The sequence below is a fragment of the Lepidothrix coronata genome, unplaced genomic scaffold (genome assembly GCF_001604755.1).
Source record: "Lepidothrix coronata isolate B3197 unplaced genomic scaffold, Lepidothrix_coronata-1.0 Scaffold25, whole genome shotgun sequence".
NCBI lineage: Eukaryota > Metazoa > Chordata > Aves > Passeriformes > Pipridae > Lepidothrix > Lepidothrix coronata.
The window spans coordinates 2,420,506-2,445,199 of record NW_016690205.1 but is presented as its reverse complement, the minus strand read 5'-3'; the positions used below and the strand labels follow the sequence as shown (position 1 = coordinate 2,445,199).

Here is a 24,694-nt window from a genome sequence, read left to right as displayed (position 1 = left end):
TCCCAGAGGTATTTTTATGCAGTTGATTGTCTTCTGCTCCTGCCCAACAGCTGATCATGAGGATGCTTTCACTGCAGTGAGGTGATGGTCACAGTCTGATTTTCTGTTGTGCTTTGTAAATGGATTCAGGTGCTTTTTAAATGCCAACAGCCACAGATGGAAGCAGCTTTAAAAAAAAAATAAAGTTAGCTAGACCCTGCACAAGTCATTCAGTGAGAACTGACTTTGTTAGAGGAGTGTTTTAGAAAGGAGAGCTACAGCATCAGGTGTTTCATGGCATCCTACTCCACATGCAGGTTCACCTTACTCTGTGTACCTGGGTAGCAGGAACTATGCATGTCTGAGTATGAATCTGATCTTACTCTCTGCAGTCCTGATGGTTCAGAGCAGGATTTGTGAAAGCACACAGTGGTTGGAAAGAAATGGGGTTTGCACTCCCGAATCAGACACTTGAAATATTTTCCTTCCATTTTTTCTTTCTTTTTTTTTTTTTAATCAGATTCAAATCAGAAAACTCCTCACCTGTCTTGTTTTTCCTTCCAAAGACTGTGCTTTGGCCTCTGAATTTGGCCTCTTTGTCTTTGTAGGTGGCATAATGCTGACTTTCATAGTTTGACTTCCTACATAAGGCCTCATCTGCCATGGGATCAAGCCACATTACTCATGGCTTGAGAAGCCTTGAACACACTGTAGAAACTGGCTAACAATCCTATGCATTTTCCTCCCGTTTTCCTTGCTATTTAACGTGGAAGTTTCCTCTACATCTTCCTCCAACGCCACTTTGCAAACATTTCTGTGGCCTTTAAGAAAGTATCAGGATTTGCTAACATTCCCCTAAACCTTTGTATTAGCTTTTTTGAAGGTAGAATGAACCCCAAGCAGTTTGTTTCCTTCTTGGAAATGTTCATAAGATCGGATGCAAAAATGTGAGTATTAGGGTGAACGTGTTCTTTTAATTAATCAAACCCATTGTTCCAGGGTGTATTCTTAGCTGCTACTTTAAAAGGAAGCCAAAACCTGTCAAAATGGTAATTCAATAATGCTTTCAAAGGAGTAAGAGAGCTGCTGGGTGAATGCTGGGTGAATAAGACCTGATGGCGGTGCGGAATCGCCGCTCATCCCAATTCCAGTTGGGACTTTTCATGAGGTCTCCGAATCCTTGCAGATACAGTATTTGCAAACTTAATCAGGAGCAACAGGTTTTTCTCATGACCTATTGTATAGTCTCCCCTCTGAATGGGCTGTTGTGCCGTTGCATCTGCGGGCGGCTCTGGCTGCCGCATAAAGGGCTCGGGGCTGCCCTTCTGCCCCTCTGTATTTCACACGGGTGCCTAGGAATGGCACTACACATCCCCGCTTTCAAGTGACACCGAATGGCTCATTTTCCCCTCTATTCATGGAGGATTTAATTGCCCTGCACATCAAAAGCGGAATGTCTCCCAATTACCATCCTCCTCCCTAGAAAGCAGCCCAACTGCCTATCTCGGGATGTGTGCCAGGAGGAGAATGGAAGTGTCCAAACACAAGCCAGAGGAGCCGAGGGGAAAAAAAGAAACTGGCACAGACAGGCAGGTGTTAAAGCACCTTTTTTATTTTTTTTCTGTGCACCTCCATCTGTGAATGTCTGCAGAATATTCCATCTCCTGGAGCATGGTGCTTTTTAGCAGCAAAAAAGACAGACACACAGCTGCCTCTGACAACTGGCAGGGCTTGTGCCCTTCCATCCCTGGAAAACTGGGGGATCTTTAAGGTCCCTTCCAACCAAACCATTCTATGATGCTCTGCACAGTGCTAGTTACAACTTTAATAGTGCTTTAGTAGGGTTTTTTTTTGAAAGGTACTGGATGCCCTTGCCTTAAAAATATAGCTTCTGTCCACCTCCTGCAGCTTGAGCTATTTGTTAGTTATAAAGAATTATTTGATGAAGAAATCAGGTCAAATCCAAACTATGTCAAGAACTGGGATTTTTGTGAAAAAGTAGCTTTCAGGTTGCTGTAGGGTTGTTTAGTACAACAGACAAATATCTTACAGACAAATAAACCTATTTTTTTTCACCAAAAGGCACTTAATTCCACCTACCCTGGAAATTCAAACTCCCAAAATTCTATGCTGTTTCTTCCTCTTCACCCCTTTCTGCCTGGATTTCTTTTGTGCCTGTTTTANCTAGTGGAAGATAAAGCTCTGTTTTGTGTGTCACTGGTAGGGGTTTTGTAATACAAATTCAAATAAAATAAGGGTGACTGCATTCCTACAGTATGGGAAGCTCCCGGGGTGTTTGCAAAGACTTTCCCTTTCAGCTTTGCTGCAATGGAGATCTCAGCTAGAAGTGCTGGTTTAAAGAGTTTGTCGTCTCATACAGGAGTCAGGAAACTTTCTAAGCTGATGATAGAGATATGCCTTCAAAGGAAACTGGGAATTTAGGGAAGACTTCACTGGAGCTGCACATCAAGGTAAAGAATGTGTTTGAATTACTCAGTGATGAAAAAATTATTCAAACTCCCTAGAGGTTGCCTAGATAGGACAGTCTGGGAAAAAAATGGCAGTGACTTGAAACCTTTCCAGAGAGACTTCCAGACATGAAAATCGACTTCTGCTCACATCCTGCATCCAAACCCTTTCCAGGATGCCTCGGAAATGCTTTGCCTGGTGGATGCCACCAGCTCTCCAGGGAACTGGCAAAGAGCAGGGGTAGCTGAGTAGATCCAAAAAGTGGTAATTTGCACTATGTCATGGCTGGGGCTCCCAAAAATTTAAGGCCAGCCCAAGTAAGACTCAGTCTTGACCTCTGTCCCATCTCCCTTGATTTTTTGATTCCATGATTCTTCTCACCCTGCCTTGCCGTGCCACAACAACACTGCTGCTACAGCCTCTCTGACTAACAATTCCTAAATTTTTTGGGGTGTATGGGTAAAAATCAGCCTGTGCACAGGCTGCATCTTCAGGCTTTGATCCTGGAAATCCTTCATCGTGGAGTGCATGAATAGCATCCTTCAGGGAAATGCTGCTGTTTGTGTGCTGCAGGTTAAGCCCAGGCACAAAGATAGTCGGTATTAGGGCTTCTGGGGATTTTCTTGTACATGTATGTGTGGCAATTTCAAGTGTCTGTCTATAAATTAGGAGATTAAAAGCAAAGAAAATGGAGAGAGACAGGAGTGTTTTCGAGTTTCTCCCGGATGGAGGAAAGCACGAGGAGACAGGACTTTTGTGAAGGCTGTTTAGGCAGCTGGAAAAAATGCCATTTGTCAGAGAATTACGATAGTCTAGTCTAGACAAGACTAGTGCCTGTTTCCAAATCCTGAAAAATTAATGTGGGCTGCAACTTGGAAGCATAATTCAGATTTTGACAGAGATTTCTGTTGCATTAGTATAAGTACACACACATATGCAGTAGCATATGCACATGCAGAGGGAAAATTCCATTTGGTTTACCTTGTGGATTTATCCCCATGGTTTGTAAGGTGACTGTCGGTCACTAGGGACACAAACATAGCAGGGTGTTTGCAAATGCCCAATTCAGGGTAGTGGAAAGCCTTTTTTTCCTCCTTGGCACCAGCTAAAAAACCCACTAGCTGTCATTGAGGGCTGGATTGCAGACAAGCAGGGGGTGAGATGAGATATCACCCCAATGGACTGTGTGAACAGGCAAGTGTAGCTGGAGATCATCTTCATAAAAAGGATGATCAAAGTAAAATTTCAGTGATATATCTGGGGTTTTTAAAAATTTTTTTCGTTGCTACTTTTGCATGTTGGGTCCCCCTGCCCCTTCTCCTCCTTCTCCTCCTCCTCCTCTTGAGAAGGAGAGTGTGATGGACAGTGAATGCTGCTGCAGAAGGTTGTACTTCACTGGGATACAACCCTAACTGGCCAAACACTCACACAGATACTTTCTAATTTATCATATTATCAGTATCTAATGTCTACACTAAGGAATCTGTTCCCTTTTGCTTCTGAGCACAAGACAACCATCTGTTTATTGTCTCAGAAAAAAACCCCTGCATGCTTTTATAGGTGTAATAAACCACAATTTCACTGTCTGCAAGGGGTTACAGCCCTCACTTCTACCCATGGCTGAGAAGACTTGGAGACATCAGCTCCACCATCCCCTGTTGCTGTCGGCTCCTCTCAAACCATCGCGACCTGTTTCATTAAAAGCTGTTCCCCCTCCTCGCTCCCCGAGCGTGGTGTTTGACAACAGATTCTTTCCCTGCTAGCCTCGGTTTTCATTATTGTTCCTTGCACTTCCAGCACCTGGGAGTGGTGCAGGGAGCATATGTTCCTATAATTTATTTATATTCAGGGAAAGCTCTGCGCAGGTTGGGCAACGCTGAATTCCCCTCTCCGAGGCTGTTTCCTCCATGTGTCAGCACGGTGTTTTCAGAGCATTAGGGTTTCCCGTAGTAAAGCCTTGATTCACTGTTGTGTCATACCATGAATCCCCCCACACAGCCCCTGAGATGATATTTTTAGTTTCCAATGAGGGTTTTGATGCTGTGCATATTTTTGTCTTTTGGATCTCATCTGCTCGTGGAGACCAAGGTCAATACTCTTCAAAACAAAATTGGATGGCATAATTATTGTTCCGGCTCAGTTAAAAGCCTGAATGTTTCCATATTAATGTCTGTCATTCTCTTCTTTTGAATGACAGTGCTCCTGACTGGGAGCTGCCAAGAACAGTTTGAGCATTAAAGATGCATGAGTAAAAACACAGTATTTTGTTAAGCCAGTCCGTTTGAATGTCTTAGAAATATGTGTTCATATCACATCAAAACTGCCAGCAATGGCAGGGCTTTTCCTCTGCAGAAAGGGGGCCTTGTAAATAGTTGTATTCATTGGAGTTAAAATTAGGTTTCTGTGGTGCTGACACGCTGCCAGCTTTTCCCACAGGGTAATTTATTTTTTTTTTTTAAATTTAAAAGTACCCTAAAATAGTAATATGCATATGACATATTTTGTGAACTTGAGAGTCCATTTGGACTAAAGCTTTCTTTGTATTCCTTTTGTCCATGGTGCCTTATAGGAACCCCATGGCAGAAAGCAAATGTGCCTTTCCAAGAGAAAGACTGTGCAACATTTCCCTCCAATTTGAGCTTCTGTAGGTGTATTCTATGAGGATATAGTTAGAGAAAAGAAATTAAATTCTTCCTTAAACCATGGGCTGGCAGAGTTTGCCCAGTACTTGGACCATGAAAATAGCCTTTGTTCTCCCAACTATGCTGTTGGGTTTAAAAAATTAAAATAGGACTCAGACGGATGTCAGTGTATTGTTTTTAAGAGAAAACAGTAAACTTTATGAATTGACCAGCACTTATGTGTATCACTGAACAAATAGACTGGAATTCCTGTTGAACATTGTGGTATCCTTATTTTTGTTCCATTTGTTCCACTCCAAAAGCAGAAGTCCCATTTCCCCACAGAACTGCCCGCCTGGGTAACAGCAAGTTTTCTTCCTGCCTTTTGGCCAAGGTAAGAAACAAATCTTGGACTTTCTCCCAGGAAGGCATTGTTCATTTTACCTCTCTCTTCTGCTCTCTCCTGGCAGAGCTCCACGATGCCTCGGAGCATGGACTGCCAGCGCACCACTGGACTCCTCAGGAACGTGGAGACTCCCATATCAAGTCTGTCAGTATGAAACATTTTATAGGAAAAAAAAATAATTTCCTGATTCAATTGAATGTGGGAAGGGAGATGTGGTGCTGTTGACTTTCACAGGGAATTAGGATCCACTTTCTGAGTCCTCCACCCTCCTCTGCTTTCGGTTTGCCGGACAGTCTTTCATGCAAGCCACAGATGGATGATTATTTTGATTTCTTTTGGAAAGGTCTTGTGGATATTGATGGAAAAAGTGACTTAGGGTTCGGGTATTACTGTCATATGGATAATTTGTCCATCCTACTGAGCACTTCAAGGGGATGAAATACCAATTCTTGTGTCTTTTGGCAGTGTCTGCTTTGTGCAAGATTTGCTATCCCCCAAAGCTACCTACTCTCTATCAGTCCCAGATGGTGTTGCTGTACCTGCAAGTCAATTACAAGTAAAATGAGCCCCCACATATGCACAGTGTGTTATTTGATTTTGCAGGGAGTAAAATGTACCAAATGAGGTTAGATCTTCAAACCTTCATTTTTTGGTTTCTGCTAAAATCCTCATCTGATTCCCTGCTCCAGCAGGTTTCCCTGAGCAAAGTGCAGCCAAGGTGGAGTCTTAAAGATGGTCATAAATCAACCCAGACACAATACAAGCTCTCTTTTTGACACCTCCCGTAAGCCCCTTGTGAACTCCACTGGGTTAATTTGCAACATACTATGGCTTAAAAAACAAAATCCCCATTTGGAGGGCAATGTTACTGAAGAGTTATTCACAAAGATCAGTCACCCAGAAAAAAACACACATCAAAGGGAAACCTTTACTCAGGACCTATGCTACCAACAATTATAAAATGAATGCATGATGCTTTATTATCAAGGAAACTTCATGAACTTCGTGATGGCATGGTAAGGCAGTATAACTAACTGCAGTGGTTAAACCTCCTTCCAGCAGTGGTCTAGATCATGAGGTTATGGATACAGTAATGGATGTCTTCTGTCCTCTGGTCTCTCTTTGGCTCAGAAGAAATACCTTCAATTCTCTGCCTCCTACCTTTTTATTTTTTATTTGCATCCTACTAAAGAGAGCCGAGAAGCACGAGAAGCAGCATGTTTTGTTTCTTAGCATGCAAACCTCAGCTTATCTAAGAGATTTGCTTATCTCGTAGACTGCACCTAAATTTTGTTCATTTTATTTGAGGTTTCAGTAGATTAAGAGCCTCCAAATCCAAGTGGCCAAGGAGGAACACAGAATGGGCATACGAAGGTGTACTGAAGGAGTAGGATCAATAAACTGAAATGAAGATGCACTGAGAGTCCCTTACAAAGCTACTGAAATCTGTGATTGTTTTGGCCTGTCAGATTTGGCCCAGGCTTGGAAGGGTTTGCACTAAAAAATGAACTTCTCTGCTTCTCATTGAATTCAATTAGTGGCAGTGAATAAATGTGAATACTTGAATAAATGTGAATACTTGAATAAAGTGTTCTCCACTCCTTTACTTTTAAAGCTTTGTCTGTGGCAAAGTCTCTCTGCGTCTTGAGTGGAGAAAATGAACCATTCTGCCTTTTTTTTTTCTTTTTTTTTTTTTTTTGTGGGGTGTGACAGCTAAACTAACATTTCTGCCTGCCAGAGCCTCTTGGAGTGTGAAGCTGAATCAAGGGCAAGAGAGAATAGTAGAAACTCTGAAAAGCCAGCCTTTTTTTTTTTAACATTTTAGGTGTGTAGAAAGACCTGTTTCTGTTTGCAAAGCTTGTGGGGAGGGCTCTGAAAGTTCCCCCTGTTTGCTTTGGCACGTCCAGCAGCAAAGCTATTGAGCATCTGCCATCGGGCTTGGGCTTCCTCTAGCGATGGGGGCTTGGGGGGGAAAGGGTTGAAGGGACTGGGGGTGAACTGGGATTCAGCCAGCTGGTTGACTTTTTGAGTTGGTTTTTGGGTTTTTTTTTTTCATTTATTTGTTGAAGAAAATGGAGTTTGATCAGCTTCTCGGGCCAAGCCTGGGTTTTGGTCTGGCTGGGTGGGAGCGGGGACTGGAGCCTGCGTGGCGGACTCGTCTCTGCTCCGCCGGCCGAGCTGCGCTGGCACTTCCAGCAGAGGCAAAAAAGCCTTTCCCTTTCCACACACAACCTCCTGCTTCCCCAGTGCCAGTAAAAATAAGAGAACGGCATGGCTTGAATAGCAGACCTCCCTCAAAATAACTCTGCGGTCATGAGCTGAGGGCAGAAATTGTTCCTTCCCCGCAGCACATGCGAGATAAATGATTCGCGGGATTATTTCTTTCCCCTGCCCCTTTTTTAAAAAGTGGGCTCAGATTTTTGAGCACTTTCCTTCAAGGAAGTGTATGAGAGCTATTAAATACATATTTCTCTTGGAAATATCGCCGGAGCCTTCTTTTTCTTTGCACTGGAGAAAAGAAGTGTATTAAGATATTTTCACTGAATGGAACTTCATCGTAGTATTTTAACGGGCTATTTTGCTCAGTCTTATCTATTCTTTGTCACTTTCAGATGAAGTGATTCCTCTGGCAGCAAATGGTTTTTCCTAATCACACGATCCAGCCTGGGAATTTTTCTAATTTACTCCACAACATACTTCAGTAGGGAAATCTGAGGAATGCTGAGGCCCTTTTGCTCATCCCCACTTACTGGCATCCCAAGATTAAAGTTCCTCTTTTTCTCGCCACAAACCCCTGACCCCTTTGCTTTCTTGTAGCTCAGCATCCTCTAGATGGCCCTTAGGCACAGCTTACGCAGGATGTGTGCAGAGAGGGTAAGAATAGAGTTTCCTGCTGTGAAGGTCTTATGGATTCTGTGAAATCCCGGAGGGATTCAGGGAGATTTGCATCATAATGCACTGTTTGGGACAGGTCTGTGCACTGAGCGGGCCCACAAAAGGTAACGGAAACTAAATGTGTCAGGCATCATCTTTCTAATCCAGTGTGGGGGCTGTTTAATCTCTTTCAAAAGATGTCTTAAGAGCTCCCAGTGTCTTCATTGAGAGCTGGGCTTTCACCACTGCCTGTCTGGGGGCTGGGGCTGTGGGGTGCTGGGGATCTGGTGGCTGCTGCTGCACCTCACCCTGAGCTGAGGCTTAATTAACACATAGAGGCACGTCTGCTGCTAACCCATCCCTGCCACTTGCTTCAGCCCAGGCAGGAGACCATGATACTGGGTCTGGAGGAAGAGCCTGTAATCCTATAAACAGCTCATTGAGGGGCAGGAGGAGACAATTAGGAATTCACACTCTTTCTGTCTCGAACAGGAGAAACAGAAAAGCCCTTCGACCTGCCACAAGCAGGGCAGAAAGTGCCAGATCATTCCACCTACTGGGATGTTAGCACTAAGCTCCTTCACCTGGACACACCTGAGCTTTCACAGGCATTTCACCTGTACTTTGCATCCTGCAGAGTCCCCTGGCTCAGACCCCAGGCTCTAGGCTCAAAATCCAGCCTATGCTTTTTCCCATGCAAATGTCAGTCTCCTAAGGCAGCTCTGGAAAGCTGAATGTTATGGGAAGGTAGAATGGTGTTTGGAATTGGTGTGGAGGGAAATCTGTGTTGAATAATAATAAAGTCTTATGGCCCCAAAAGCTGTAGCCTCTAGCTGCTGCTGGCTTCTGGAAGGAGTATCATGCTTGTAGCATAAGCCCCACTGCTTCATGGAGTTATTTTAACATGGAATCCTAAAATGGTTTGGGTGGGACCTTTTAAAGGTCACCCAGTCCCACCCCCTGCCATGGGCAGGGACACCTTCCACTAATCCAGGTTGCTCCAACCTGGCCTTGGACACTTCCAGGGATGGGGCAGCCACAGCTTCTCTGGGTAACCTGTGCCAGGGCCTCCCCACCCTCATTGTGCAAAACTTCTTCCTAATCTCTAATATAAATCAACCCTCTGTCAGTTTGAAGACATTCCCCTCATCCTATGAATATGTGTCTTTGCCTAAAGTCCATCCCCAGCTTTGTTGTAGGCCCCCTCAAGTGTTATGTTATATTCTGTGATGTGATGTTGTGTTACATGATGTGATGTGATGCTATATGTTATATGTTATATGTTATATGTTATGTTATGTTATGTTATGTTATGTTATGTTATGTTATGTTATGTTATGTTATGTTATGTTATGTTATGTTATGTTATTGAGGAACACAGGAAAGATAAAAGTCTGGGTTCTTCTGAGACTTAATGTGACATTAACCACATAATAAAGTAAGACTAACCTGCCAGGAAGAAATGGTTGTATTGAGCAAGATAAAATGGATGAGAAATGAAGAATTGGTACAGGCAGGCCAAACTTTTATCAATACTGAACTTTGCCTGCTTATGTAGTTTCACAATGGTAGCTTTTGGCTACTTTGGGCAGCATAAAGTGTGAGAGCAGAGAATAAAAATAAGGACCACGAGAGCAAATAGTGAGAATGATGAATAAATCAAGCAGACTTTTTTTCTCAGTACTCAGAGATCATCTTTACTACAAAATTCTGAGGGAGCCTAGGAGAAAATCTGAATGCTTAAGATGTTAAAAATCAGCAAACCACACACCATTCAGAGCAGAGTACACATCCTGCATTGAGATAGGTTCTGTACACAGAACCTGGCTGTACTGGTTGTGACTCAGTTGATCTATGTTATGTCTATGTATAAAGTGCTATAGACTTTGCAAAGACACAAAAGAAAGGGAGAGGTAGGAGAAAAATGCAGAATCCCTTTCTTTTAATCTACCTTCCAATGTTTGGCTTAGCTACAGTGTAATTAATGACAAAAGAACAGTGTGCATTTATGAAATGAACACCAAAACTTGTATACAAATGTCTACAGGAAGAAGAAAAATGTAACACTGGTGAAACGAGTCAAACTCTTTCTCCTTGTTGGCCCTGGGATCTTTGGCTTTGCCCAACTGCCATCTATCAATAACTATTTACAGATTGACACCCTGGGACAAATTCTGTTCTTCAAATGTTTCAGTCAATGCATTGGCACCAGTCTTCACCACCCGAGGGCAGAGGCCCCAGGGTTTACTAGCAGGGCTCTTAATTACCTTAATATATTCTCAGTTGATGACAGACAACTGAAACACACAATGTATTGCCCTTCTATATATCTTCTGGCATTATCTGGTGGTATTGTCCGGTCAGAGCTGGTGCAAAAAATCCAATTGCAAAAGAAAACGTGAAAATACATTGAATATTTTTTAAAAATTCCAAACTTCCACGAAAATGTAGCTATCTCTTCATTTATTTGTTTTAAATAGCTCTTTCATGTGTTGGGACAAAGGGACATTGTATTAATAGTGAAGTGTGAAATGTTTTTCTTGTTTGCTTGGGACAACAACTGGGAATACATGGATTTGACTATTCACGCTTTATTGTTATGACAACGTTTTTTTTCACAAAGTATTTGAAAGCCAGAGCTATGAAAGGAATAAAGTTGGCTACAAATCTGGAGGGGTTTCATGCTTTTGTTTTAAGCTTCAGCTGTACGAGCTTTGTCAAAATTGTGAGTCTTTCATCCGTGGTGTCTGCCTGATTCAAGGGTTCTTTTCTTGTTCAAATATCCTTTGGTAAAACCCATTTGACTGAAAGGCTGTGCAAACACAGGCTGGCCATGATAAGAGTTCTACATGAAATCTTTAACATGCTTTGTCAGCATGAGGTTCTTTTAGCTGCGTGCCCTAGTGAATATTCCCCCCCCCAGTAAGTCTATTTTCTTGGAGTGCGTTTCTCACTTATAATTGCAGTAATTTTGTGATGAATTTATGACAATAAGCCATTATGCTTTAGGTGAAATGTTAATCCACTCTGGATTAGTGTTACTTGAAAAATAGTGCCCTAGCCCAAGCTGTGCTACTAAAACAAGCAGCACCAGAACTCAGGTCCCAGCCGTGGCTGAGTTTGCTCTATTTTCTATATCTCTCTTCCCTAAGCGAGCCTGTCAAGCTTTCTTCAGCACCAAAATGCTAAAAGGCATCATGAGGAGTCTAATCCTGTGACTTTGTTAAGCACGGAAAAGGTGCTAGAGGAGAACACCTTAATCAGCTTAATCAAAGTCAAAAAAACACTTTTCCTTTCAAATGTGGTTGTCACATGTGAGTGCACCATCACATGGGCAGGAGCTGAGAACAGGAGGGTTCATCTACACCCTGTCCCAGCTCTGTAACATCCAAGAGAGCTGTTGAAAAAATAGCTGTTTGTCCTTTAACAAAGTACTTCTATCATGCACTACACAGCCTATTTTCTCTAGTTTGCTTCTGCAGTGGGTTTATGTGAAGAACAAGGAGAAAAACCTGTCTTTGAAAAACTCCTTGTTTTGCAGCTGCTCACTCCTGTGTTGATGTTTCAAAGTCTGAGCTTTTCCAGCTCACCTTTGCTTTTCTTGGTAAAAGTCTGCACTGGCACACAGCTCCAAGACAGGAAAACGGAGACATTCTGCCACATGCCTCTGCTAAACACAACTAATAACGCGCTGGATATTTTCCACTCCACCCAAGCTGCATAATTGTTCACCATATGAAATGAAGTTAATTCTGTGCAATGTTTTGATGAGTAATTTTAATCAGGGTTGTGAAGAAAGCGCTCTCAAGTCTGGAAATGTAAGTGCTTCCTGTAGTAAACAAATCCTGTGGTTTTAGCATTTCACGTAATTTGGTTTTTCAGACGACAGAACATGTTCCTTCTCTTGCCCCATGGTCTTCAAGGCTTAGGAGCAATTTTCTACTCCAGTTTAATTTGTTCCTCCCTTAGACCAGTTAAAGGGGAGAGAGATGTAGTTCTCACCTTTTCCTTTTCCCTGATCTGATTCTTGGGCTGTCCCAAACAATCTGTGGCTTAAAAAGGCCAGGGTTCTCAGTTGTCCAGAGCAAGTATAAAACAGAAATGCAGAACTTAATTTTTCATTTGCTATGTGTGTTATCCACAGGCAAATGAAATACGTCATTGCAAGAAGTGCAAGAATATGTTAAGGAAAAAAAAAAATCCCCAGGGTGCCTGGATATTGATATATTAAAGCTATCTTACACTTTCAAACTCCCCATCCCTACAGGCTTCTGTGGGCTGCTGCCAGGCAATGGATCATTGTGGATATAGTGTGTGTATTTTTGTGAACACCCAACACAGGTCACAAACACAGCTCTTGGAAGCAGATTCCCTGAGAAAATGGGAATGGTTGCAAACCAGGAATTCACATTTTAAAAATGCCCTCCAATGTTTCCACATGATTCTTTAATTTTATGAATTTTTCATTAATAATCTTGTTTCCCAGAATGTTTCCAGTGAGGAAATACAAACAGGAAAGTCGTGGTCATTTTAATATATATGTAAATAGGACGATGGTGGTGTGATGCAAAGATTATTAACATTTAGCAATACTCCACCATTTACTATTGGTAAGCACCATTTCACACCCCAGTTGGAAGTTTAAAGTCCTGGTCCCATGAGCTATCCCGTCTTATATTAAATTCTTTGTCATGGATTTGTCCTTTGCCAAAACCCATCACCTGCTATTTCCACACTGAGAATCTCCAGATGTTAATTTTTTTGCTAAGGCAGATCTAATGTTCCCCCTGAAAAATACCATGGCAAACAAAAGATGCATGCTGCTACAGAAATGGCAGGTTTCCTTCCCTGGCAGGTATTCAATAGGCTGAGAGTGCAGGGAGTGCCTGCTGAAGTTCATGATTCCTGAATTGCAATAAATGTCTTTTCAGGCTGTACTTCAGCCTTCATTTGCTAAGAAAGACCATCTATGAACATTTGACCTCCAGCAGCAGCAAAGCCCCAGGCTGTGGGATGCTCCACCTGCTTCTCATGGCCCGTCAGCCACAGGGTAGTGAGGAAAAAAGCTTTAAAGGGCTTCATCTTCTGATCACTGGACTTTATAACTTAAAGCACTTCTCTATAGCAATCACTGTCCCCACTTGTGCAGCATCTGCTGTGTGGTGATGCTCTTGCTGTTGCATCTCCCTCCATTTGGGAGGAAGAATCACACTGCTCCCATTTCACAGAGAAAAGCAGAATTAAACAGCTTGTGCAGTGTCTCAGTGGGGCAGAGGTGAGTTCTGAATGCTGGTCTCACAAGACCCTCACCAGCATCATAATTCCTTCCCACTGTTCCAAAGGTCTCTGCTAAATAAGCCCCAATGGACAGCATCACCCTGAGGGTCTGGAGTCACTTTTGCTTGGCCCAGAAAATGCTCCTGACTGGTTGGGTGAGGTTGGGAAAGGTTTCCCAAATGATTGGTGTCCCTGCAGTGCTGGGTAGGGATTTCTCTCACATCTGAAGCACTTGTCAAATGCTCAACAAGACAACTTGGGACAGGGAGACTGCAAAAAGAGTGATTGTTCTGCAAGGGAGCCCAAGGCATGAACGCTGCCAAGGTGAGTCGTGTGTACCACATGTATCTGACAGGAGTATATAATATTGATTATCTATCACCTGGATGATTTCACAAATTATTTTGGCACTACATCTTGTTCCCTAAGCTGTTTAAGGAGACACTGCATACCCATTAAAAAAAAACCTTGTAGCTCAGCCTTTCCTTGTCCTTCACTGCAGAAACACACCCGAGTTGTGTCCACCTCCTCTCACAAGCACTGTCCAGCACTGCCCTTCCCTGGGTGTTAATCTGATTTATTTCTTACTACCTGAAATGCTGATTTCTTCACTCAGCCTGTGTCTTTTGTCACCAGCATTCTCTTTGGTTCTGCTGATAACACAGCTACAGCAAAACAAAGGATTTGGTAATATTTTAATATATTGGATTTTTAAACATTAACTATCTCAACTTCCATTTCCTACAGACAAAGCAGGGTTTGATTCTGTCTGCAATGAGGGGTTTTCAATTTGGTGAAGCTTCAAGATGCACATTAACCGAAGCCTTTGATCTCCTTCCTCTTGCTTTGTGAGTAACCTTCAGAGCAAGCCCACGAAGCTGAGCTGGAGGACGTAAATCTGGCTGCTTCATTTCTGTGCAGAGACACTGGATCAACACCTGTGACACACAGCTAGGACTGGATTCCACATATTGCAGCACTCACTCCCCTGCCGACGTGGGGACAGAACAGATTGTCAGCTTCTGTTGCAGCCATCTAATAACCCACCATCTGTTTTCCATTTTTAATTTAGACATGAGCAATAGACATGAGTGGGTCCCAGATCCCATGAGGATTGCTAGAAATTCTTCTGAGTTCAATAATTAAATAAACAACAACAACAAAAAAATTATTTAATCTCTGAGCAGAAATCAGCCGAGCTGTGCACGTGCCTGCACATCATTACCTCACTCTCTCCAGCCCCAGTGCTGTTAGGGCTTGTTCCTTGTCACATCTCAAGCCTGCACCAAAATTTCTGCAGGGCAGGGACTGTGTATGTTTGCCTGGTGATGTATCTATGGGAATAACGTAAAATACTAATGGTATTAACAGCAAGTGTGAAAGGTGGTTTGGAAACTGGAGGTAATTTTGAAGTTTGGCTCTTTGGCTCATCTTGAGTAATCAGGCAGAAAACGGGCAGAGGAAAGAAACGTGTCATTAAATGTAATTAAAATTGGGATTTGAAATTAGACATGTCACCAAAGCTATAATGGGTATCAAGGAAATGGCCAATGAAAGACTCAGAGGGACCACTCCTCCTCCTGATTCCTGTCATGGTGTGGGTTTTTTCCCTACAGCCTCACTCATCCCTTCTAACTTGCCAGATTCTGTGATTCTCCTCTTCAGCTCTGTTGATGCATTCCTAACCTGCCTGCTGGCAGCCTGGGATAGGTGTCTACCTGGAAAACTGAAGGAGCATTGATATAAGAGAATAATATTATCAAAATATAGGATTTGAGGGTGAGGATTTCCAGTGACTATCTCAAGCTATTGAGGACTGAAGAGTCATCAGAATCAAGCTCCAAAAAGGAGGTAGTTCCTAAAAGACCTTTGCCTTAATCTGCAGTGATAATGTCAACAGAAAAAAGAGAAAAGGGAAAAATCTATCCTCCTGGTATACATCATTTAGAGATAAAAATAGCGGAGTGAGCTCTTGTGACTCCTTGGATTTGAATCACAACAAGCTGCTTTATGTAAACTAGAAATAATTGCTAGAGATACTCCTCCTGTGGCAAATGCTGGACCTCACCTTCACCTGGCTACCAGCGCCTCCAAATTCACATCAGGTGAAATATTTTGATTCTAGAATTAATTGTGTTGAGTGGGTTTCAAAGCACATAAACCTGCAGATCTAAGGGCTGGGGAATCTTAGCCCAACTTCTGTGTTTCCAGGAGTCTAACATTGGTTTAGACTGGATATAGGGAAGAAATTATTTTCTGTGAGGGTGGTGAGGCCCTGGCACAGGTTGTCCAGAGAAGCTGTGGCTGCCCCATCCCTGGAAGTGTCCAAGGCCAGGTTGGACGGGGCTTGGAGCAACCTGGGCTGGTGGAAGGTGTCCCTGCCCATGGCAGGGGGTGGAAAGAGATGATCTTTAAGGTCCCTTCCAACCCAAACCACTCTGTGGTTCTGTGTTTTTGTGAGGGATTACTTGGTGATGGCAGAGGGTTGAAAAGCATTTTTGGGATGAACAGGTGAATCTCTCCACAAGGAAGACTGTGAATGGTCCAGTCCTTTGCTCCCCAAACATAAGGCACTTATTGACTGTCCTGGGTCTATGCAGCTCAGTTTTTGTTGTTCCGTTTCAAGTCTGTGAAGCCAAAAGCTACCTTGGGGTTTTCAGCAGCACCTCAGACAGTCCTCAGTAAAGAAGTGGAAGTCATCAAATGGAATAGACCTTCCCAAGGCCACTGTCCCCTTTGGGGGGGACTGCAGGGACTTCTGCTTCTCCCTGGGAGAGCAAACAGGGTAGAGGCCATATTCCCATGGAGTGGAGCCAGGTGACAGGGATGAAGCAGAGCTGGATTTGCTGCAGTAAAGATTGCTGGTGGGAGAAGTCAGCTGGAGCTGCATGGCTGGATGCTGGCAGAGAGATGAGAGATGTCTCTCTCCCCTTGGCATCATGAATAGTTTTATCTGTTTTGTTTTCCCCTGATGTGCCAGCATGGTGAACAAGCTGGGAAAAACAGCACTTGTCTGGTGTGTGTGCCAGCAGGGAAGGGGAGTGGAGCAGCAGAACTGCTGAGAGTCACAAGGAAATTATATGGGAGTGGGGCAGGCTTCCCTCTGGGTCTTACCTGTGCTTTAAAACCTGGAATGTAGCCTTGGGTTTGATTAGAGAGAGCTTCTACCTTCCTCCAGCTCCAGCCCTGCCCATGAGACAAAATCTGAGCTGCAGAGTTGAAGGGACTATTGTCATCCCAGTGCCTCTGGTGTTATTCCCCCCACCCCAGGAAAACAAGCATGTGGCTCTCTGCAGGGTGAGAGAGGATTTGGGCATTTTGTTCAGCCCTGGACCTCTGAATGGAAAGACTGAGCTCTGCACACCACTGAGCAAAGCTCCTCAGAGCTTTCTGCCCAGAAGCTGTGTCTCCTGCGCCAACTCTCAGCCGTGCCCAGCTTTCCCAGAACGTCCTGCAAAACCATCCTACTTTCTGCTCCTAATTGCAAGGAGCTCAAAATTAGGTTTAGAATAGGTGGGTATTGTCCTGGTCCAGTTCTGGTAAAGCTGGCTGATAGGAGCACACCACTGAAAGTGTCTGCTAATGGAGATGATCCTGCAGAGCTCATCTAACGTGAAGGAAACAGCTTTTGCCTGAGTCTCACAGACCAGAAACAAAAAAAGACTCTGTAAATTTTTTTTAAAAACGTTTCAGCTTCTGCCTGACTGTTGCAAGCATCGTATTATTTGCTGCATCATTCCTCACCCTCCTTTGGGAGGGAGGTGGAGGGCAGCCCTGCTGTTTAATCACTTGCCTTTACTGCTCACTTGTGGCTCATACTTGCTCCTCAGCCTGGCAAGTGGAATGCAGTAGCACTGCTTTGCATTACCGCCCTGGAGCTGAGAACCAGGCCAATATCATCAAAATTCAAGGCATTCCTCTCCCAAACTCACTTTACATGGAAAAGTACCCTTAACTCTCTCTAGCCCTGAATACCAGGCTTGAGGGCCTCTTTACCTGCCAGTGATGCTGGGCAAGTTTACAGCTCAGATAAATCACAGGCAGCTGGGGAATGGGTGGAGGCTCTTGTTTCACCACTTGAAAGGCAACTTTTAAAAGTTGGTTGGAATTCAGCCTTTAATTTTGCACCCACAGATTTGAACCTATAATCAGATGTGAGCTTGGACCTGCAGATCTCATCTGCTGCAGCACTAACACCACCTCTTGCATGCTGCCTGCCTAATCCAAAAGAACAGTTAGGTAATTAAAGGTCTGAGTGTATTCAGCTTTTCCCACCACCAGTTATGAACAGGGCATTAAAATGCACTGGGTCCTCTGCACAAACCCTGGATAAGCAGATTCCTGTCCTCCTTATCTCCTGGTCATTCATTCTGTATCTGTAAGTGCTTTCTGTATCATTCCCATTAATCTCAGGCTGCTTTCCTAAGAGAAGCCCTCTGACATACTGCTCCAAATGCAATTATTATTATTATTATTATTGTTGTTATTATTGTTATACAAAAACCCCAAGCCCAAATACTTCCCAAAGTGAGAATTCACTTAGTGGGAATTCTTTAAAACATATTTATTTTATTTAATTTTCCAAATCCACAGGTAAGGAGAACTTTGTATGCAGCCCATGCAGCATTCCTGGCTCGGGGCTGTGCCTATGGGCAGCTGGAGCCTCCACACTGCTTCCAGGGGAACACTGCTCCACACAGCCCAACAGAAAACTGATATTTTTACTGGCATTCCTGCTGCAGCAGAATTTGGAAAGAGGGCATGGAGGAGCTTTATGGCATGGTCTTCTTGTTCTCGTTGTCACTGGTGCAAAAAACCAGATAAATTTTAAAACTGCAGCCTCTGTTCTCTGCATAATGATGGAGGAAATGGTCCTCTGGTCTGCCTCCTTAGCTGAAATGTCACTCCACACCTGAGAGAAAAAGTAAGGTGAGTAAAATGGAAAAAAAGAAACATGTTTTTTTCCCTTTCTTTCCTAAGTGTGTGTAATAAGTATGAAAGGTGAAGGTATATTTTTGCTGGGACACTAAAATTGAAGTAATCACTGAAATTTGTGTTTATTGTTGGATCACATAATATTTAAACTACTTCACTCACAGAATGATGTATTTAACTCCTAGAATGAAGTCCAGTGGAGCAAAATGATTGGTTTTACTCTGAAATAGGTGATCCTTACAAGTTCTCTATTATTTTATTAAGAAAAAAATTAAGTCTTTGCACAGAAGCAACTGATGCTTCATCAGGGTTTGGATGTCCTCTCACCTCCCCTGTGGGACTATGATCTCAGAGATCTGACACATTTCCAGCTGGAAGTGAATGTTATCCGGGGGTGTTCCCAATGCCCAAACACTCTAACCAGGGACAGGGGCTGGACAATTCCCCAGAGAAGGCAGGCCATGCCAAGAAAACATCACTTGCAGTAAGTCACTGGAGGGGAGGTGCATTTTGCTCTGAGGCTCTGCTCTCAGCTGCCTTTCTCAGTCTGGATCACGAATAAAGCTGTGTCCAGTCTAAAAATTAAGATATTTTTTTTTTTAAAATAACTGGGCATTGAATTTGTTTTCTCTATTTGTTTTTTTTTTTTTTGCTGACTCATTTGAATGTGTCAGGTAAAGTTGTGTGCATTTGTTATAAGCTCATGTTTCTTTCTATGCCTTGAGTTTCGTTTTATTCTTTCCATTCCTTTACGTCCATTACCTTGCTTTGTTGCAATTCAGATTGTAAAATCTAAGGGGTAAAAATTTTACTTCTACAGAAACAGACCCACAGTGGTATGTAAACCACGATGCAGAAGGCACAGTGTGTATTTTCATGGGCTATGGGTTTGTTAATAGGAAAAAGTTCTTTTTTTTGCAGATGAACGAAGAGGATGGAAGTCAAGTGGAATTTGAATTTCACAGAATCATTTAGGTTGGAAAAGACCTTTAAGATCATCAAGCCCAACTATAAATTCACCACTGCCAAGTCCACCACTAAACCACGTCCCAAGTGCCACTTATAAGCTCACAGAGCTCAGTAACGCTGCGCCCTTTCTCATGTTTGAACTCTGTGGAGGACCAGGACAATGTCAGATACCACGTAGGCAGTAGCTGGGAGGAAAACCACTCACAAAACCTCCAGAATTTGGGTGTTGACGATGTTAAACGTAACGTTCATCAATTTGCTTGGAGCAATGAGGAGCTGGAGTCACCCCCCCTCCCTGGGGAGCTCCGACCCACTGACGTTCTCACTCCAGCCTCTTGGCCCACTTCCCAGCAAGGATAATTGGATTTTATTTTTTTTTTTTTAATTTTTCTCCTTGCCTTTGCACTGCTTGTTAAATGCCACACGTTATTCACTCCACATTTGCTCCCTGGAGCGTTGAGCGATGTTGGTGAGGGCTGGTACCTGTCCCGGCAGTGGAAGGGGTGGGGGGTTGGTGAGGCTGTGCAGGCTCCCTCAAGATGAAAGACCCTGTCTTAGGAATATCGTGTTTTATTATTTATTTAAAGGATGTTTTCATGACACTGCAATTTCTAACCCAGCATGGCGAGACCATAAAATAATAGTGGGTCTGTTCGGAGGAACGTGTTTTATTTGGCACATTTCTGGAATAGCAGTACAAAGGAAGAAAATAAAGTTGCAATGTTTATGGCAGCTGGGCTCTCTGTCCGTTGGTAACCACTCACCACAAATAACTGCTTGCTGGTGCCCACACATGATATTTTAAGATCCAAGCTCTTAAAAAGAAGGTCTTCAACATCAGCAATATTTAGTGCTGTACAGCCTTCTGGCCACCACATAATGACTGCAGTGTTTTTTATGAAAATGAAACTCATCACATTCTGGGCTTTGCTTAAAGACCTCACATCAATCACTCAACCCCAAGCTGTGCCTCACACCTTTTCAATTCCCACAGCCTTGGTCTTTCCGTTACCTTAGTCTTAATGTCTCCTTTTTTTTTTTGCCTTCTTCCTTGCTGCCTACTCCTTGAGGAAATATCCTCTCTCCAAAACTGCCTGCTGAACAATCCTCCTACTGATCTGGAGGAGAGAGGGAAACCTGGTCAGGTCTATAAGGCAGATGTAATTAGAGCACAGTTATTGATTGTTACAATAAAACCAAACATAAGCAGTAAAAAGATCAAGCAGCAGGTAAGACTAGTAAAGGCAAAAGTATTTTTGTCCACCACAAAATTAATGGTGGGACTCATTGCCACAGGATATTGTGTGGGACAGAATTAGAAATCACTTTTAAAAATTAACTAAGAAAATGAACGAAGGCTGAATTCATCACTAGCTATGAAATGCAGTGACTCAGATGAAAAAGGCCGCTGAGAAAGCGCCCAGGAAGTTGGTAGGAGCTGTGAGGACCAGGCATCCACTGCTGCTCCTGTGGGAAGGGGGATGGATCTGACTCAGCCACTCCCACGTGCTTTTCAATCATGCCACCCGTAAGGAATAAAACAATTACAAACATAATTACAAACTGTTACAGACCGTATAAATGCAGTTAATTTAAGGAAAGGGATCACCTTGCTGATGAAATGACCCAGTTCTTTAACTTTTTCATCTCTCTGTTTCCTCCTTTCTGCCTAATAATGTCTTTCTCCTGCTCTGCCATGATGAGTTTTGTTTGGCTGCTCCCCAGGGCTATGCCTGTGGCTTTCTGTCTGTAAGGTTGTCTCATGCAACTAAAATAAGTACAGCAGTTTATTCATTCACTTTTACTTTCCCCCATTCCCTGACAACCCCACATCCTATGGCTCTCCTTGCTCCTCAGTCTCCTGCTCTCTGCACAGAGATAAATGCTGCACAAACCCTTTCCATCAAGCAGGAAAATTGGTTGGACCTTTCCAAAGTGCTTTGCCTCTTGTCACAGACCCTTGTGGTGAAGCTGGGGTTCAACAAGCACCGAGGCCAGTGCTGAGTGTCTGAAAACTCTTCCCACCACTCTATTTCACTTTGAAACCCCCCCACCCGCCGGTTGTTTTGAATTATGGTTTTGGCCTGGGATCGCTGCATCACACGACGTGACGTGAGAATATATATTGCAAACAGAACACAAAGCTGTTCTGTGGCCCTGGGTTGCCTGAGCATCACTTTCTATGCTGTGACTAGGCCAGTGCAGGATGCAGTCAGCCAAATTTCTTGCACGGAGACGGCGGTTTCCCATCCAGGGCTGCGATACCACGAAGGAAATGAAGGATAAGACACTGCTTCAGCAACCTCATTTGTCTTGTCCCTGCTCATCTGAGATGCTGGTGTACAAAGAGACACTGATGGGCTTTGTTTCACTGCCCTGCTGAGGATGCTGGGCAGCGGGGCAATGCCCAGTGCTGCCAGTCACCAGATGTCCCAGCGAGAGCGCCCGCAGTAAACAACCAGGGACAATGGGCACTCTAGGGAGGAGGAATGGGTTTGTACCAGGGCTGGTAACTGTACCTGACATAACAAAGGGGCAATTCAGCTCCTTGGGACAGCGGCACACTGCGGCACAGCGCAGGGAGAACGAGTGAGGAGAGATTAGCGAGGCTTGGCTTGTGCAGGCTGGCACATGATAACATTATTGGTTCTGTCATTTGATGCCAGGTGAAGAATGCAGGAATAAAGTGCTTTTAGTCAGCTAAGTTAGCATATGATGTTGGTAAGGTTATTTTATGGTATTTTTCTGTCGTCCCCCCCTAGTCATTACTCTTCTCCTCTCATCAGGTGATATTCCTGGTTTTCAGGCAGCAGCAGGATCACAGGATTCCTGGCATAGCATCGCCAGTGCTGACCCAGCAAGGATTGATACACTCAGAAATTTTTGGGGTGGCTCACCAGGTGTCTGGGCAGGCTTTGAATGGATCAAAAACTGGGTATCTGGCCTGGGGCATTCATAATGGAGGAAAGGTAACTCACACCTGAGGAAAAAATGGTCTGATGAAGTTTTTCCTCTGAGAACTCTGGATAGCTCTGCACAGCACTCACTGAGAAACCCAGCACTGGACACCTGGGCTTGAAGATGTTGGTATGTACTCTCCGTGACACACTTTGTAATGTAAATAGTAGCAGACAAAGGATTTTTTAAAATGGCCCCTTGCCATGAAGAAAAGGAGCTGGGCGAGCAAACAAGCAAAGGCAGCTGAGAGAATGGTCCCATAACTCACTGCATTTGTTTACTTACTTTGGCGTGAGACACAGGTGTGAGTTTGTTCTTTGTTTCTTTCTGCAGGCTGAAGGAAGGCTGCCTGCTCCTTGCCATGCAGGTAAAATAACTCCAGTACTCTTTAGCCACCTTTTTTTAATGAAAAGCCTTTCGGGGAAAAAAAAAAAAAAAGAAGTCCGTGGACCAGCTGAAGTTAAATAAATAAAGCCTGCAAAGTGTTTCACCTATGGCTCTAACAACGGTTTTCATTTACTCCGCTCACCTCTCTCTGAAACAACATAAACTGAATGTTCATGGATTACTCTCTCCAGTTTTGTTTCCTAGTGTAGGTCTTTGCACATTTTCACCTCCCAGGTGTTGCAAATCTCCACAGCCCCTCCCCAGTGCAGACTCTTTAATAGAAGCAAGAAGAAAGTGTGTAGTCTTTCGTATTTTAAATGTATTTTTTGGCCACGTCAAATTGTAAGGATTTTTTTTTTCATACACACTTTTTGATCTTAGACCCTTTTTGTGTGAGTTTAATGATATCTTCACAGAGAGGGCAAAGTGGAAGAGCAGTGGTGAGGATGGCTGAGCGGAGCCCAGGTAGGAGCTGCTGGCTACAGAGGAACTGTAGGTTTTGGGGAAGACTGGCCATATCCAGCCTCAGGAAAGGGAGTTTAATTTTCAGAACTTCATGCAGCTGCGGGGAAGCTCCTGGAGCTCCAGGTGGAGGAGGTGTACGTGCAGGATCACAAGGCAGCTGCATAACCTGAACACCTTTCCAGTGGGCTGGATATCAGGGAGAAAAGGAACACTCAGAGAGAGTAATCTGGGTGGACTGACAGCGTTATCTAATATGTGGAGACACCGAAGCTGGAGAGCAGGAAGGGAGAGGAAGAGTGGGAGAAAGAGGAAGAGCAGACAGCTGCTGTGTGGATGGTCGATGTATTTGGCTAATGATGGTAATAAAACAGGATTAGCTGCTAGTCCTGAATTGATGGCCATGGCAATTGCCAGACACTCTGCTTCCCTTCTGTGAGCAAAGGAAGGTGGTGGCATGTGGGAATTACTTTTAAAAGCTCATTAGCTGGGTGTTAAGTCTCGTCAGACAGTTAACATTTCAAACAAGTACAACCTGGGTATAATTGCAGCCTCCGTAAATTTGTTTGCCCCATTAATACCTGTCACTATCAATTATTTAATTCCTCCTCAGCTGTTTGAATGTTTGTTTCAAACCGGGCTTCACCTGGATTTGTTTATTTGTTTCTGGCCAGAAGATAGCAGGAACCTTTTAAACCAGAAGATGTGTTGTCTTTTCCATGAGCTCTGTAATCTGAAGGTAAGAGATTTAGTGGGAGATTTGAGAAAGATAATGAGGATGGTCTCCTGATAAATCTTTGGTTTGATGCTACAAAATCCATGTGAAATTTTTAGGGAGAGGGCAAGACCAGGTTTGAGAAGGTTGATGTTTGGAGGACCTGGCTTGGGTCTTGCAGATGTGACAAGGAGTTCCTACCAAAGCAAACTGAGCCTGAGTCACGCAGGAGACTTCTGCTGGTGTTTATACCAGCAACGGGAGAACCATAGCAGCAGGAAAACAAACTTTGGGAGAGACGACAGACAAACGAGACAGCCTCGGGGAGCGGGAGCGATTCCAACAGGGATGCCAGAGGGGAGAGAGGGGCGTCTGCCCTGGAGCACTGGGGAAGTGCAAGAGGGGTGAATTGTCCCTGCCAGCCTGATAAGGAGAGCAATAATCAGGAAAAATCCTTATTAGTGCTGACTCAAACATTTTTGCCATATCTCACCTCAGAATGTTTGCTTTCACTGCTGTTGATTTTTTTCTGGCCGCTGCATCTCTGCTGAAATTTTTGTGGCACAGATGGCTCCCCAGTAATTTCTGTGTGTGTGTCCTTTCAGGAATATGCTACTCCAGGACAGCTTTTTAATTGTTTTG

General features: G+C 43.7%; 2 long non-coding RNA genes across 2 annotated transcripts; one reads left to right on the top strand and one right to left on the bottom strand.

Moving 5' to 3' along the window:
* Positions 1 to 5,022: 5,022 nt before the first annotated feature.
* Positions 5,023 to 23,312, top strand: LOC108494514. Its single transcript, XR_001873875.1, has 3 exons — positions 5,023 to 5,258; positions 8,334 to 8,336; positions 23,303 to 23,312. It is a non-coding gene; the product is annotated as an uncharacterized LOC108494514 (long non-coding RNA).
* Positions 18,317 to 21,966, bottom strand: LOC108494513. Its single transcript, XR_001873874.1, has 3 exons — positions 21,834 to 21,966; positions 20,543 to 20,648; positions 18,317 to 18,429 (listed from the first exon to the last, which is right to left on the bottom strand). It is a non-coding gene; the product is annotated as an uncharacterized LOC108494513 (long non-coding RNA).
* Positions 23,313 to 24,694: the final 1,382 nt, after the last annotated feature.